This window comes from Linepithema humile, chromosome 6 (assembly GCF_040581485.1).
Source record: "Linepithema humile isolate Giens D197 chromosome 6, Lhum_UNIL_v1.0, whole genome shotgun sequence".
Taxonomy (NCBI): Eukaryota; Metazoa; Arthropoda; class Insecta; order Hymenoptera; family Formicidae; genus Linepithema; species Linepithema humile.
In genome coordinates, this window is record NC_090133.1 from 28,309,905 (window position 1) to 28,327,317 (window position 17,413).

The 17,413-nt window shown below is 44.4% G+C and overlaps 1 protein-coding gene across 2 annotated transcripts in view; it reads right to left on the bottom strand.

Moving 5' to 3' along the window:
• The window catches only part of LOC105671224 (PTB domain-containing engulfment adapter protein 1), a 28,160-nt gene extending 11,023 nt beyond the window's left edge, over positions 1 to 17,137 (bottom strand). The window contains exon 1 of one of the 2 annotated variants that reach the window (XM_067356825.1): positions 16,978 to 17,137. The gene's annotated coding sequence lies outside the window, so the exon portion shown is untranslated. Of the gene's footprint in view, positions 1 to 6,922; positions 7,119 to 16,977 lie in introns of those variants that run through there. The other variant, XM_067356827.1, reaches the window with a different exon arrangement.
• Between the last annotated feature and the right edge of the window lie 276 nt (positions 17,138 to 17,413).

The following is a 17,413-nucleotide window of genomic DNA, read 5'->3' on the forward strand; positions in this document are numbered from 1 at the left end:
TTGAACGAGATACGGCGAGACTGAGAACGGAATTTCCAACAAGCATTTCCAATAAGTGATTATTAAAATAGAATCGCATATGCGCGGTATGTTCCGCGAGGTGTTATACATCATAATGAATAATAATCACTCGAGACAATGCTATTCAGCATTCGATCAGAAAGATGCGCCGTAAAAACGTATGCTAATGAACCAGGCGCGACGCTAAACGCGTAGATGCGTACGAACGAAGCTGCATGTGGCGTTGCGAGATGCGCTAAATTCAAGGATAGCGATGTATACGTTAATGATGCTTCGGCTATTAAAGCGTGAAAAATAGCTGAATGATAAACGACGACGCGGGAATTGAATGCCGCCGCGATTAAATCACCGGAACATAAAAACGTCGCGCAAAATAATTAAATTTATGATATTGGACTTCGCTCCTTTTCTGACGAATAATTAACCGCGAGTGCAAGATTAAGCAGATGGTTGCATGTGAAAAATTCATGTACGTGAAGAAAAGAATTATTTTCCTTGAATAACGCTGAGAAATAACAGACAGAAGAGAAAAAAAGAAAAACAGGAAAAAAGTTGAGAACCGCTTGCTGCGATTTAAACGTTGGAACTATTATTAAAGTTCATTTCCTTAATCGACCTATTATCCTCGATTCGTCAGATAAACCTAAGGTTACACGTGCTTCCTGGAGTGCAACAGTATTAAATTACCCAGAACAATTCCAGCCCATTGGTACTCAATGTAGATAATTAAGGAAACATTATCCGTCCGGTTTGAGTGAGAAAAATGCCACTTAATTAATATGATAAATTAAATCTCAATCATGGCAAATTCTTAATAATCTCAACTTCAATGATCGCGCGTCACCCGCAATTAGGGTGCGATGCAGCGAAGAGATCTGTGCCGCGTCGCGCAGTTTCCGCCGATGCAGCTTTGACATTATTTAAACCGGCCTCAAATCATTAAAATGTACAGTTACCATGAACAATCGCGTCATGAATAATGAATAATCATACGTCGTTTCTCGTTCTCCCCCCGCGCCAAATGTCAACAACTTTCGCCGCCGATTTCGTCAATGAAAGCTTTCGCTCAACCGAATTTTTACACGCCCTCGTCGTCACGATTTTATTCGATTGCCATTACTATTCAACATGTTGCTATTGTAGTACTTAAAAAAAAAGTTCCGCGGCGATGAAATCAGATTTTTTAACTAGCAACAAAATTGAACATATGTTTGCCATTTATCTAACGACTCGATCGAATCACTTGAAAGCCGACTCTTCTCTTTTCTCACCTTGATTGCCACTTCTTATATTTTATTATCAATCTCATTAATGTCACTATTGTATTGTACTTAAAAAAAAAACTGAAATCACGCTGCGAAACATAAAATAAGAAAGATTCTCCAGCATTGCAATAATGTCAAACATATGTTCGTCAAACATTTATCTATTTATCTAACGGCCGGACCGCCTCGATTGAAGCCGATTTTTCCCTTCGATTTGAAAAGTTAACGCAACTGCCGCTCATCTAATTGCGCTATCGCGAGACCGTTATGTCCGCGCGTCATCGCGAGTTCCGCGTGCGAAGAAACAACGCCCGCGCATCGCGTCGGTGAGAAACACTTTCGTGGAATATGTAATTGCCCGACGACACTGGCACCATTAAATGGCCATTAAGCACAACAGGCGTGCATACAGGATCATGTATCTAACCCCGGCGCGTATAAACGCTATGCACACTGTCGAAGCGGCGAGTTGCATAACGTTCAAGGTGAAACTCCCCCACCGTCAACGAGACAATCGCGTTTCGCTGCCGCTTGCCGCAGCTGACCACCACTCGCGGTGCCGGTGGCCAATTAGTATCGCTGTTAATTCAATCTCTGCCTCGCCTACGATGGATCCGGTCGGCTGACGGATTGATGGTGCGCCCATCTGAAGCGCTGTACCGAGCGCATCAAAAGCCGCGTTCTCTCTTCGCTCTGCGCAATCGATTTTGTTTCAGCGTAGATTTAATCACGCGTTCTTCAATTTTTTTTCCCTGCAATAACTCGCAATTGAATTGAACTTAGCAAATTAATTTAATATAGATTGGCGCGTAATAAAATTTACTGCTTACAAGACTGGATGCGTCTTGAGCGCATTTTAGAAAACTGCTTTAAAGGATAATCATTAGAGCGTATGCCACATACAGAAAATGAATTTCTCAAAAGGATAAACGCGAGCGCCGAGAGAGAGTCGCGTGAGTTTATAATTAGAGACATTCTTCCACGGAGGACTTTCATTCGAAAAATAAAAGCATATCTCGGGCGCGAAGCGCGATCAGCGGCGAGCGGCGAGCGCAAAAAGATCCGCCCGATAGCGAGCGCGCGAGTGAAAATTCGATTTGCATAGAAAGGATGACGTGGAAAAACGCGTTAAATTCGCGCGGGTTTCTTAGTGAATCGTTAATCGAGGATCGCCGCTGAGTGACTGCGCCGTTTTAGCTGCGAGGTAGACCATTTTTCCAGCGGATGCGGTCAATTAGAAAATACCCGGTTCGCACTTTCTCCCCGAGTTCCTGTGAACGCCTTCGGCGCTGCGCGATTTGAAAAAGAATCTTGTGGGTCACGACCGACATGATCAGCCATCGCGACAGCTTTAACCTTCCGCCGCGCGGAATTCTCGCGTGAAACGAGCCGAAGACATGCGCTCCGCGTTGTTCCTATCAATTTTTCATTCTTCGACTTTGACGAAGAAAATCGTTGCAACATTCCCACGTTGTTTAAATTTTAGATTACTACAGCTAATGCTTGAGACTCGCCGACAAAGCCGTGCTCGACCTATTTCCCTTCCTTATTAACGCTCTTCGATACATGTTCGTTAAAATTCTCAGCGTTTTGACACGCAACAACATTCTCTTGTTCTCTTCGCTCTACATCTGCCTATAACCGCGCCTTATTTCTCAATGCTTGCGCCAGCAATATACAGGGTGTTCTAAAGCAATCGCATCATCATTAATAGCTCATTACTTTCGTCCTAATGTGACAAAGTAATCGCATCGCGAATGAATGCGTGTGAATGTCTTGAAGAATTGCAAGAAAGACTGAGAGGAGAAGGAAGCGATTTTTAATATTCGTAGTTATTAGATTTTTAACATACTTGTTATCATTTTAAAAATTATAGTTTTTTTCCAATAATTATATAATCCTTCTATTAGATATTTGCATAGAAAAGTGCATATTAAATAAAAAGTAAAAATGTGCGCAATAATGATTTTAAACGCTGCTATAATTTGAATGTACTTTGCACTTTACAGATCAACTTGCTCAGCTGCTGCGCCGATGAGTCGGTTCATTTTGTTTTCTTTTATTATTATTAAGAAAATAGAATGAAGAATGATGTAAAATGATACATATATTGTGAGTACAATGCCCAGGTAACAAGCGAAAGGAAACTAAGCGTCTAATATTCCCATACGAAACGTAAAATGTGCTATTGTACACATTACGTGCGCAGGATGCGCGGCAAATTCTCGGTTTCCGGATAATTATCAAGCGCGTCAAACGAACGACAGAAAAGTATGCATAGATCGATTCTATCGTCGTTGATAGCGGTGGAAGTAAAATTTGTGCGAGAATTATTCTCCTCTAGAAGGAAACGTCGCCGCACACGTACACGTTTTTGCACTTGTGTGCCGTTCTAATGCAAATCCTGGTTCTCATCACGTGATGATGCGCTATGCAGTGCTGTACGTGTTAATTAATGAATGCGATTTCGCGAAGTCGCTTCGCACGGAACGCGTTTTACATTTTAATTTAAACGCGATGTAAATTCAATCGCGAGATTTACAATTGTAAGATAACCGACGTGTGTCACATTACGCAAAAGTTATGTAACAAATGTTTCTCGTATAAATACGCGGAATACAACTGATGATTTTTCCACCGTCTTGCATCGGGAAAGATATAAATGGTATCGTGCCTCAGATATATTCGGGGCGTTAAACTCAGATTACGCGTTAGAGAGTGAAGATCGTAAATTGCAGACTGGAATTCGACCTATCGCGATAGTAGGTTAAGGCGAGATTACTTGACCGATCGAATCTCCATGTCCGAACCTCATCGTGTTCCTTAATTATTCTTAGCGCATCTCGTACACTCATTGTCAGATAAAATCGTGCAGGAGGGAAAATTTCAGATAGACGTCTTGCGTGGATATCACAGAGTTATCTACTTTAAAGTCAGTCATTGTCTATCTTGAGAGTGTCGTCTGTATTTACAAATAAGCGCTAGTAGAGATACATTCGAATTCGAAAGCACGCTTCGAGCATATTTTAAAGAGCGTACAGTCGAGTAAATTTCAAAATTCCTCCGTTCGATACGTACATTTCCTCATTCTTCGTTATCTCGTAGAAACGATAAGATAAGGCATGAGTTTAAAGAAAAAAAAGTCACGGTACCCGTCGCTCTATCAGTCTCGACGTGATTTTCCGAAGACTTGCATTGATTATCGATCGACATGAGTTCTCGTGTCAGGGTCTCTCGGCTGCCGATAACCCCTCGAGGCACTAATGGTGCCTGGTGGCGCTTAATAATATATTTTTTGAATCTACTTATCATAGAAATAGCGACGAGTCGATAACCTGCGCTCGGAAACGGAATTTTTGTCGCGTCGCGACGGCGTTTGCCGCTTCGAAAAGTTCGAAAAAGTCGAAATAAAGTTCAACAAGATTACATCGAGACGCTCTCGATTCCAAGCTAGTTTCATACGCAACACCGCGTTCTTACGCGATCTCGATATAGGAAAAAAAAACTCGCTCGAGAATCGCATCGTCATTTCCATGCAAACGCACGCTAAATAATGCGTCGCTGCGATTTACGCGCACAATGCAATTCCCGCGATGCAGAAATGTGCGCGGCGAATGACGAATTTTCGAACGGTGGGATAAAGTTCGTTCGGCAGCGAGGAATTTAAAGATCGCTCTCAACCGCCTTCGCAGAGGTGTGTTATTATCATTATTTCCATCTCGGCGATAAGATTCCTCTTCGTGCGTGCGTGAGTGCCGCGATGCGTTTCGACGCAGCTCGGTGTGCTTCAACGTTAATCAAGCCGACTCGATCGGCCACTTTTGAGACACGCTATAGCGAGGCCTTTGGTGCCCTCGGGGGGCAGCCGGCGGACGAGACAGCCTTGTAAAAACCGATACTGTTACTTCCGAGATGCCCGCGACTCTCCCAGTAGCTGCGTCTAATTGCGCTCGCGAGGAAACGGGGTGAGAACCGCGTCATTATCTTTTATCCGGCGATGTGTACTGTTTGACGTCGCGACCGGCTAATTGCCGCGGGATTTACTACCCACAACACAACGCCGTTATCAGCGTTGGGCGGCGCGCAATTATGATAAATTTATCGCCGCACAAATCGGTCCACTTAAAGTGAATGAAATTAATGACGCGGACGGCCCGCGGGTAGAAAACATAAAACACGCGAGTGTCAAAGTCGCTCCGTGGGCGAGCATTAATCTGTCATCGCGGTGAATTTAACTGTCTAATTATACAATTTTATATATATCTAAAAAATTAAAATATATATTAATCTAAAGTTATAAAAGTACATCCGAATGAAACATAAAAAATTTCAGAGGGTGATAAATTATAACCTGTCGCTCGTGTGTTTAATAGACCTAATTTCATCTGTCACTAACGTTTTAACTTTACTACGTTATAAATGAACACATAAATTCTTCAATAAAAAATATCATAAACATAAATATCTCACACTTTATTATAATTTACCGTATATGCTTGTGAAGAAAAATTTCTGATTTCTCCATGGCTTATTATATAAACTGTCATTGTTCGACCGCTAGAGACTCGAATTCTTTGCTGAGCGATAGTTTCTACAAGCAGGAGGAGTCCGCGTTTTAATGCCCATCTCGGCGAAGAATTCCGGGAGCGAGCGAGGTGAATAAAACCTTTAATGGCGCGGCGAAGAAACTCGCGGCGAGTCGCAAATCGATCCCTGCCGAGGCGAAGGCCTTCGACCGTGTTATTCGACGTAAGAAAGTAATCAACGAAACGCGGATCGCTTAAGGAAAAGTGGAGCGCCCGCCTGTAATTTACGGATTTCACTGAATGGCCCCACCTCAAAGTAAAACTAACGCTCGCGCTATGATTTCATTCCGCGCTCGGATCTCTCGCTCGCTGGCTCGCGCGCGATCTCGCGACATAAGAAAGTGATCATTCTATTCGCATCCGAGCAGCCGATCGCGCTCGCGCGTTTTCACTCGGCGAACGGAGTAACCCATTTTGTCCGCGCGGCCAAGTCCAGCCGAGGTTTTCCCGTGCGATTCCGTAAGAGTGAGCCAACAATTAGCCGCTAATTGTTGGAGCCTATCGCGCGAGATTGGCTCCTCGCTGTTATTAGTTGCTCGGCGTTGCGGACGAAGGGATCGCATCACGCACACCCGCATCCGTGCGATGACTTTCGAATTCGCGCGCGCGATGGGAACGATGTGTCTGTAATTAAACCTAATCAAGAAGATTTCGCACGTGCGAATGACGCGCGTCCGACTATCTCGCATCGTTGCCCGAGCAAGCCGGATGTCGATAACGTGAGCGTCGACGACAGCATTTTACTTCTAATTTTAATGTTAATTGTGGAAATAATGATCTGAGCAGTCGACAACTGTAAAAGACAATTGAACAAAAGACAACTGACAATCTTCTGTTTTTCCCCGAATTCAAATGAATAGAAAATAATAATTTTAAAAATTTATGTATGAGTATTGTATATGCAAGCGTAGCTTTCGTTAAAAACAATATGCAATATTGTCAGGTTGCACAAATAATTGGAAATCAATCGCTGTAGGCTCTACAATCTAAGATTCCACCCGATTCTAAATCTTTCTATCAAATAAATAACAAGTTTGCATAGTCACTCACCTATTTTTCTTGCTCGCGTAAATTACGTTTCACGGGTATTCAGCAAGACCGCGCGGAACACATTCCCAAACTTTGCGCGTTTCGCGAGGCGGAGTCGAGCGGAAAATACTTTTGGGAACTGCTTCTCGAGGCAGGAGAGAAACCAATGCGATCCGTCCGACGGTTCGCAGCGGACTGGAGCACGTTGCGCGCTGCTGTGCGGACGCGGCGCGGAGTGGAGCGCGGCGAGAAGAACCGGACGCGCGGAGGAGCGCGCGCGGCCGATCTCCTCTCCGAGCGGCGGTCGTGGGAGTCAAATCGCTAGGTAGATTATTCGGTGAAACGACGACCGGGCGGGCGGCTGATACGGGTGGCAGTACCAGCCACGGTCGGGGATCGTGGTCTCGACCTCATCACTCACCTATTCAGCGCGGCGGTTCGTTATCCACTCGTATATAAGAAAAAGAGAGAGGAAGATCAAAACAAAAATCAAATTAAGCGATTATTTACAAAAAACGCCCCACATAACGACATTTTTCACTCTAATAAAACGGAGAAAAACCGTGGTTGCGAGATCATAAAAAACGTAGAGAGAGAGAGAGAGAGAGAGAGAGAGAGAGAGAGAGAGAGAGAGAGAGAGAGAGAGAGAAAGAGAGAAAGAAAGAGAGAGAGAGAGCGTAGCGCAATAAAGCGGTGGAAAAATGTAGGAACGTTGAAATACTTGGAAATGAGAGAGAGAGAGAGAGAGGGACTGGTCGGCCGAGAGCTGTCGCGCCGGGTCTTCGTAGAATGGAGTAGCGAGCGCGATCGTTGATGGTAGATGATCCGATAGAATGAGAAGGGATAGGAGAGGATGGCGGTACCAGCCACGGCCGAGACCGCCGAGGCTTGTCTGTCCTCCATCGCCGGCTGCAGCAGGTTGCTGCCGAGAGGAGGAGGAGGAGGGGGAGGAGGAGGAGGAGGACGCGAGCGGAGAGACCGCGCATTCTTATATGACCCAAAGATCCATCTCCGTCCCTTCGCGCTAAATAGATAACAGGATAACCGGCGCCGCGGTGGAGATCGTCTCGGAACAATCAGCCGACGATAGTTATACTCCATTTTCTATTCATAGCCCGGAGTGTTGCGCGAGGCCGAGCACGGACTGAAACCTTTAACAGTAATCTCGGTGAATTCAATTCACCGGCGCGCGCTATAGATACGGGAGAATGAACCCCGCGCCAATTGTCGCGAATAAACATAGCCGTCGTTTTCGCCGTGACTGGTAATAGCGGCGAAATCTATATTTGAAATCGCCTTGTTTTCGATTGCCGCGAATGAGACTGCGACTTCGTCGTTTGATCGCGCGCGCGCGAAGATTCTTCTCGCGGCGATCGATAAGCTCATTCTTTTTCCCTTCCAAGCGAAATCTGCGGAGGTCGAAATCGCGTGAAAATCCGCGAAAAAAATTCTCTCCGAAAAAATCTTGCAAAGGCAGAGGCGCTTGGAAGCAAGACTGCGAGTGCCGAATGCACTTCTGCGCATTTACCACCGCGTAAAACGTGTACGCAGTGACCCCGTGCATACGTGCAGGCGAACGCACCACGCATCGTGTTGGCGTCTCTCCTTTATGTCGCTATCAACGAGCGCGTATTCAACTACCGTTTGTGAGAAAATAATGTCGAATTGCGAAATCACGAGAGCCACGCCGCAGGCGCGACGCAAAAGGTGCATGACCGCGTAAACGCGAGATCATAAATAATATTTTTCTACCTTTTCTGTCTCTCTTTTCTCTTCCTTCGCAGCGTCTTACACCGGAAAATCCACAACCGCAAATTAACGCGCACAAAGAAATATTAATGAGATTTGCGAAGCGAGCAGTGAGTCGTCGCGCTGTAAATATTCTTTGGCAATTTTTAGTTCCACATCTGTGGCCTGATAATTAGCATAAATTTCAAAAATACAGCGTAAATGTTATAAGCCTGAAAACAATCTTAAAATATCGCGGTGAGAATCACTCAAGATTCCTTTCCTTTCCTTCATTTTCGCTAATAATAATCCGCGAATATTCAAACCACTCAACTGTGAGAGAGCGTCTTGTTTTATTTTTAGCGGTGAAACGCGATCGGAGGAGATCCTCGCTCGAATGCAATTTGGCCATCGATTAAAAATGCTACTGCGTCGAATCCGCCGTCGCAAAAACGCGCGTGTGATTTTATCAGCGCGCCGAAACCGGCTCGGTGAATTCGCCGAACGAATCGGCAGAAAGAACGTGCGGGATTTCCGTGCGTCGATCGCGGCGCGACGAAACGGCGATAATTCCAAACAAAACACTGCGTTAAGCGCTATGGCGTTCACGACCGAGTGCGTCGAATCGGCGAGAGTATTAAACGCGGGACAGGTTTCAGGTGTGATTCAGCGGGAAACCGGTTTTTTTTTTCGCACGCGCGCGCCGCCCGCGTCTCGCCTCGTTCATTATACAATCGAACGCCGAAAAAGCTGATCGCACGGCTGATTGCACAATTTTTGTTTTGGTTCCTGCTTTCTCATCGAGCGGCTGACATCGACGCTACAGTGTCGGCTTTCGTAGACACGATTTCTCACGGCTCTAAGATCCACGGTGATTTTCACGACCTGTCTCGTCGATCTTTTTGGAACTTTCTCGAGTTCCGGTTTCGCCGACCGGCGGTGGCCGTCAGCGCGGGACAATGCTCAATCGCTACTAGAAGTCGTCTCGGACGGTAGCCGTGCGCGAAAGTAGGGAAAGTATCTCTCGATTTGCTCGCATGTCCGACATACGTATCGAGCGATGGAAGAAAAACAATTCAGGGTATCATCGCGATACGTGCTCGCGATCGGAGAACCGCGATTTTCCAGCGCCGTGAAACAACACAGAGCGATATATCCGCGGAATTGCTTTCGCGAGTCAAGTTTTATTTCAAAGTGTAACAGCGTGTAAATCGATCCGCGCGAGAAACACGATCTCTGGCCGTCTACGAGTTTCTGCGAAATCGCACATTTTTGCAGGGAGATCGCGTCGCATTGTGCAGCGCGCGATCGCGCGGTTAACGGGATTAATATACGCGTGTATGTATGTGTTCACTTTACATAATAACGGCCGGTCGGGCGGTTATCATAAAAATGAATGCGCGCCGGTGACTCGCGGTTCTCTATTATACGTGAGAAATAATTGCGGCGCGTAATTCGATCGAAATACGTGACTGTTACGACGCCGACGTGATACGGTCGCGATACGCCCTCGGGAGAATGTTGCATCAAAGATCTTCTTCCCTGAAAAACGCGCGTACGCGCGACACATACGCCCACTTGATATGCATACGAGAGTAGGACGAAATCGCGATATCTTCTGTAAAATAATAGGAAACATGAGGAGGAGATAAGTCCTGCAGATTGCGCGCTATCGACATGCATCGCGCGGCACCGACGTGACGCGTGAACGCATTTTTCCTCGCGACATCTCTTTCTCTCTCTCTCTCGCTCTCTTTTCTGCACTTCGATTCGCACTTTCATTTTTCGTAATGATGCTCGCGTAAAATGCGCGGATCGCGCGCACAGGCGTGAAATCGCGATCTCCAGCCGCGTAATCGTCGCGAACGCGCCAAGCGTGCAACAAAACCGTAAATACTCGAATAATTATGCTACTTTAAATTTTCGACATTATCACACAAATGCAACGATCGGATTGTGACTTCGAGTAAAATTATATAATTCGAGTATTTCGAGAAAACTGGAATGCAAAATATTCGGATGTTTGCAAGATTCGCGTACTTTCGCAATTCTTCCGTTCGTACGCTGAATTAGTCGACGAATTTACGTCACATTCGACTTGAATCGTAACGCACAAAATTATTTCATCGACAATGAAAAGTCAACACACCAAATTATTCAGTTACAGCGTTGTTTGCTCGAAAAATTTACTCGCAGTAAAATAACACCTGTGATAATTGCGATATTAACAATATTATACGTTATGCAATGTAAGATCGCGGATGACAGCACGAAGGAACACATGACAGACAATTATTTAATTCAGATACGCTAAATTGCCGCGGGGAAATAATACACTAGGCTCCGACACGGAATATCTGAGAATCTCCATTCGTTGAACCTGGTTAATGGACGGTTCGCGGAAAATTCCCGGCGACTTAATCGAAAAATTTAATAATTCGAAGCGCGGATGAAACTTGTGCATCACCGAACTGACGTCGATGATGATTACGGAAGTAGTGGGCAGAGAGAAGTCAGCGGAATAGAATTGATGGATTCAAGGCGTATAATTTCCGCGTCGACAATGCACGAACGAAGGTTATCGGGAAGAGTTGAGCGTATTTCCGCGACGACAGTTTTCTAACTTCAATCGCGTCTTTATTCAATCATAAAAATCATAGGAGCGCGAAAATATTATTCAGAAATGTTTCCGTGCAAAAATACAAATATTGAGAGGCTCTTCAAACATTTCACCATTTTAAATATTTTACATTCACTCGCTGATATTTCTTGAATGTTATTAAGATTTTTTTATAGGAATATAATAAATATAGAAATAGAAAAAAATAACAGGTTCCGATTTTTTAGATAAATCAAAAGCTTAATCGCAATGCGTCGGGATCGGAGCGAGCGCGGCGACAGGAGCATATAAAATTATCGAGGAATGCAGTTCACGTACGTGCGAACAAGCTTCGCGGGCATGCAAATATGCATACGCGCATCTCACATGTGCGTGACGCGTGTGGACACAGATTCGTTCCGTCTCAATAATACGGCTAAAGAAGTCGATAGTCACGATGCAACCATCGACTTCCTACTCGGCTCCTTACATCTGTGTTCTTTCATTTCCTCTCTCGCTCTCTCATCCGGAATACAACGCACATTTGAAATTCATTCTTGATATCAGCACCGCCTATTCTTTCCATCAATTATAATCGCATACGACTGCAACGCGGCGAATCGCGTTACTATCAGAATCAATTTATTATTCTATTAGTTTCGTAAATGCACCTTTACACCTTGCAAATAACGCGCATTTTTATAGTAACCTATGCAATTAAAATATTGCACAATTCTTTCGATATGTGTATTATGAATGCGTGAATATATGTAGATTGATGAGTCGTTTATGTCTCTTTACGTTTAACATATTTCTTTTTTTTATATTCACATGTGATCAGTAAATGATTCGCACATGCCAGACGAGTTGAAGAATAGTAAGCGTTAATAACTGGAATAAATTCATCGACGATGCCAATCTCGACGTGACATGTCGTAAAACGTTGATATTTTATAGGCGTTTTTACGATTGCCTCGTAAAAATACCCGCGTCACTCATCACGCGGCACACCCGTGCTGAATTTCCATAGATTTGTAAATAGTATAAAAAACAGCGGCCATCGCCCAGTTCAGCATTCAAGCACAGCCGTTTCCGACTAATTTGACTCATAAATAATGCATTCGGCAGACCAATAACACATTAATCGGCTTATCGATCACATTCTGTTCGATATCAGGCGATCAATAAGTTGCACCTTGCCGCGGCTGAATTCGCGAACTAAATCAAGACTTAAAAACGCATCGTAAAAAATAACAGTTTATTTTTAAGTATTATCAATATATTTCCAAAACTACTTAATTAACATAAGATAAAAATGTAAACACTTTACTCAAATATTCATTTTCGAACAAATAGATAAGTTATTTTTTTCAAAACATTCCTCACAATACAAAGTCCTAAACTGGTTCGGCTTTTACACGTAAATTTCATGTTAATTTGTGACGAATACGCATTGTGGCCATGAAATATTCCCGGCATTCTAAGAAACCAGCTGGCTTAGTCGACCGTGCTCTTGAACGTCGACGGCCCTCTCTCCGCCCGCATTTTCGTGCACCATTGTGTCGTTGCACAAAAGACAGAAGGTCGATGTTTCTTTCTCTTTCTCTCTCTGCACCGGGTAGCCCATCGGGGTCATCGCCTGCATTGCTACGCGCAGCGACAATGTCCGAGATAGGAATTATCTGAGGGCTTGTTTGCGATACCGCTCTCTACCTATCGCGCACTTAAGTGTGTTTATGTGCTAATCGCTCCGAGTACTCGACTCTAATGATGGTTTTACCACATGGTTGTGATACCAATGCAATTTACGACACGTTCGGAAAGTCGACTTTTTCTCTCTTCGGTGCTCGAAATATTTATTATCTGTCGCTGGAGTGCAACGACATGTGAAATATGTTGGTACGACGAACGTTTCAGCATTGCCTGCTAATGCAAGTAATTAACATACAAATGCGAAAACTTTCTTAAGACGTTATATAAAATTATGCGCAAGAATGAATAAAAACGCGATTAATTTTGCGAGTATAATTATCGAGGATTATTAACGCGAAAGAATTTTACGTCGAATGTGAGGAAGGAATTGTGCCCACATCTATCTTGAACAAAGCAGGTACCAGGTTTTCTGCGAGATCCAACAGGTGCGAGTCGTCTCACAAAAAGAAGGCGTTTTTTGTTCGCATCGGCAGGTAAAATGTCGAAATATTTCGTTGGAACAAATTGATAGATTTAACTGCGAAAAGGAGTGCAAAACGCTCATCTCATTAATTAAAATATGCTTGAATTTAAATAAATCGAAAAATATTTTTTTCACGAACAAAAAATACAATACAAGTGATTTTATGTCGCGTTTAAAAACCAGTCGGCAGTCGGTGGTGTCGGTCACGTTCCGTGTCACTCGTTCAGGGCTAATGACATTTCGCAGTGGCTCGTGTAGGCAGCGGAATACGGAGACAAAGCGAAATGAAAACAACAGTCGACAACCGTTCCTTTGCGGCATTGCCGCTGCCCTCGCAGTGTCGCAACTAGGCGAACTCTTCTGCTGCGTTCTGATACGCGCGTCATTAAAGCGCATCCGGAAGCCGAAGGTAAACGACGCTACCCGCCCAGCCGTCTCCGCGGTATCCTGCGTCGCGATAACGCTTAAAATGCAAATTATTTCGCCATCTAGAAAGCAAATTACCTCCGTCTGACGACCGGCGTTTCCGCGGTCTCCTTTTTTTTTTTTTTTAATAGATTGCTACCTTCGGTTATACCCGGTGGCTCGAGCGCACTCATATCTGTGCCATCCGTTATAGGAGATGCGCGCATTTGCGGATTCTTTACGTAAGTTCGGTTCCGAGATGGCTATCAGTATCTATTCTATCCGATGTCGAGTGTGCAAAAAAACAAAAATCCGGCAGACCGCTTGTGATTCCGCAATTTATATAACACGTCACGAAAATGTGATCGTTGTTCATGGAAAAGTTTTTTTCAAATATTTAAATCAAGATTTGTTTTGCATTATAGATCTATCTTATCTCACATCGTTTAGCCTTTTCTGAGATATCGGTCGGTTTCATCGCTTCGTCTTTTCAAGGAAACCTTGTCTTTCACTTTTGTATTTTTAAAATCACTTAACGCGAACGCGTTTACGTAAGCTCGAGTTCGGCTCGAAACTGGAATTCTTACACGCGCGCGTTTGACATTTGTATTCTGATTATTTGGGAAAAGTGATAAGACACGTAATGACGAGAAAACGGCGCAGAATGACTCGCGGCGAAGCGTGTTGCCGTGACATGACGCCATCAAGTCCTGTCGGAATGGCAGGTTTGAGCCTGCTCGTCTGCCTACCTCCGAGCATCGCACGCACCGGCTGCTCCTCTCTCTCTCTCTCTTTCTCTCTTTCAATGTGTCTTCCGCCGCGCGATGTGCACCGGGTGACTCTTTAAAAGTCTATTCGCCGAGCCTTTAAACCGGCTCTCGTCAGTCCGCGAATCGACCGGCAACCAGTTGCGCGCATGCAGACACGCGAAGGAACGATCGCCGGATTTGCGATTGTACGCAATACGCACCGAGAGTGTCGTGCAATTTTCACACACACGCCAGGCGACGGATTAATATCTAATTAAAAGTCTGATTGAAAACAGCTTCGGATTAATCAATCATTTTGACAGAAGACGACTCGCACGCCGGTGATTAGCGGCCGATTAAAACGCGAGACACGCAAATACCGTAATTCGAATAATTCCGTTATTATTGCAGAACGATGTCCGATTTGTACGAAGGGGAAGAGATTTATGACGTCCGACGCAATTTCATACCTTTCATTTACATACAACGTCTACATGACGCTTTATGAAAATATAAAAAAAAAAATTAGAAATCCCGGCTTTCAATATATTCATTATATTTAAAATACGTATTAATAAATCCACTCAATTTAAATCACAGTGTTTTGTACGATAAAAAACGTATGATTTAAAAGGTCAGAGAAACACAACAGAAAAACATACAACAGTTATATGTTGCATCTGATACACAAGTTTTCAATTTAAATTGCGAATATTTCAAACATAAAGTTTGAATAATTTGCGAGAGAAGTCGAGACGAAATTCATTTATAATTTTACGTAACAGAAAATTCAAGAATTTCAGATTTCAAGAATCGGGACAAACATATAAAATGCATATCATTAAAATCTATATTTATTTTATACGTGTGTGCGTTTTGAATTTTAAAATATTTCTTGCATTACACATGAAATTATAAATAAAATTCTACTTCGAGTTTTGTCGCCAATTATAGATTGTTTATGTGAATTCAATCAACTGTAGATCGACGATTTTGAATCGATCGTTTAATAAATGGTCGCAATACCGTTACTCCTCGTACATTATGTGCCGTAATTTCAAACAACTTTACATTTAAGGATACAAACGCGAGTCGCGCACAGAGCCAACGAGTGGGTGTTCGTACGATATGAAAAGTTATCTGCACGGCCGGCGGCATTAACCTTTTCAACGTTCAAGAAGGAATTACGCTACGTGGTAATAATAACACTAATAATAATATTGGAAATAATATCAGGAAGCGCACGAAATGTCCCAAACAACGAAACATGTTTGTCAGTTGATCGCATAGCGGGACCGGTGATAAAATTTCGTCATCCGATTGAACGAAGGAGAATCACGCATAAAAATGATCACGTCTAGTGTCGGATTCGTACGGTAAAAGTGCTACCGTGACATTTCGAGGCATACGCGAGCACGATTGTTTTCGCGGTGTCCTTGACGCCAACGTCAGAAATTCAACCTGCTTGCACGAGGCCATTTACATTGTTTACAATTGCGTATCACGTCACGGCCCTTATTGTCATCGGTCAATCGACGACGACACGCCGATGGCGTGCCTTCGACTCTCCGCCGGGAACTGTTCTACAACTTTCCGAATCGCACGCGTTTCCCGCGTGCAAACCAAAACACGAATGGAACGACAGTGAAGCGTCATTAAGACGAGTAAATAAACACGAGGGTAAATGAGGAGAAATTGAAACCGGCGTGTAATTACGAGTATTCGCATTTCGTTGCGAGGTGCTCTTCACCTTTATATAAGAGCGACGAGAAACTTTGCCGTGTCCACCGCGTGGACGATCGCGCTCATCGAGGTCGTAACACTTTCGTTCCTTGAATCAAACGCGAGGAGACTGCTTTGTTTTGATGTCGCGCGAGAAGCGACGCGGCGCGCTAAGTGGATCAAACCTCGTTCGGGATCGTACCGGTTTCTCCGGGATGAGCGCGAAGAAGACGGAGCCCGATTTCGGTGTCGCACGCGGAGGAGTGACACCGCGACCGGATCGCAGGGACAGGCGCACGCGATGCGATCGCAGAGTGCCGCACACACCGTTGTTACCCTTCCACGGGAAACGACGGGAGGCGAGCGAGGGAAGGTGGCACGCCGCGATTCGTGCGACCTTTGCGCGTTCTCTCCTCCGTTAGCCGTGTGTCCTTCTATCATTCTTGCTCGCTCGTAAAAATGTCCAAATAGAAAGTCTAAGTCGCGCGCGTTATTGCCCCGAAAGATATTTTCCCTTCTTGTTCGGAAAAGAATGGACGGGCATTGTCGCAGCGTTCGTGAAAAAAATTCAAAGGCGCAATTTGATCGCAATTTTCATCGCCGTGGTTTGTCTTTCTCTCTCTCTCTCTCTCTTTTTTTCGGGGGAAACTCGAAAGCGCGCGACACAACGTGAGTGCAATGTGGAGTTTTCACTTACCGGCTGCGACCGATTATTATGCTGCCCGCTGATTGACGTTCGTCAGTTGGACAGACGTCGCTTTCCCCGAAGAACGTAATCCACCTGCTCCGACTCCAGGCACACGACTCGACACAACTCACCAGTGCGAATGAGGAAAAGTACGTTTGAGAATTCAGGCGGGACCGGCGTGCACGACGCTATCTAACGGCGTGTGAAGTCATCTGGCAACGAGCAATGCCATCTGACGATGCGCTCCTCGCACCCTCCATCTTGAACTGTGCATATCGACGCTATTGTTTTATCTCGATAGCGGGAAAATTGAATTCAACTCAACGATCAAGAAATCTGCACAGAATATTTTGATTCAGATTGAGAAATACTATCCGCCGAATAAGCAAAAGAATTTTATTATTCAGTTATGTTCCTCTGAAATCAGTAAAGAGACAAAAATATA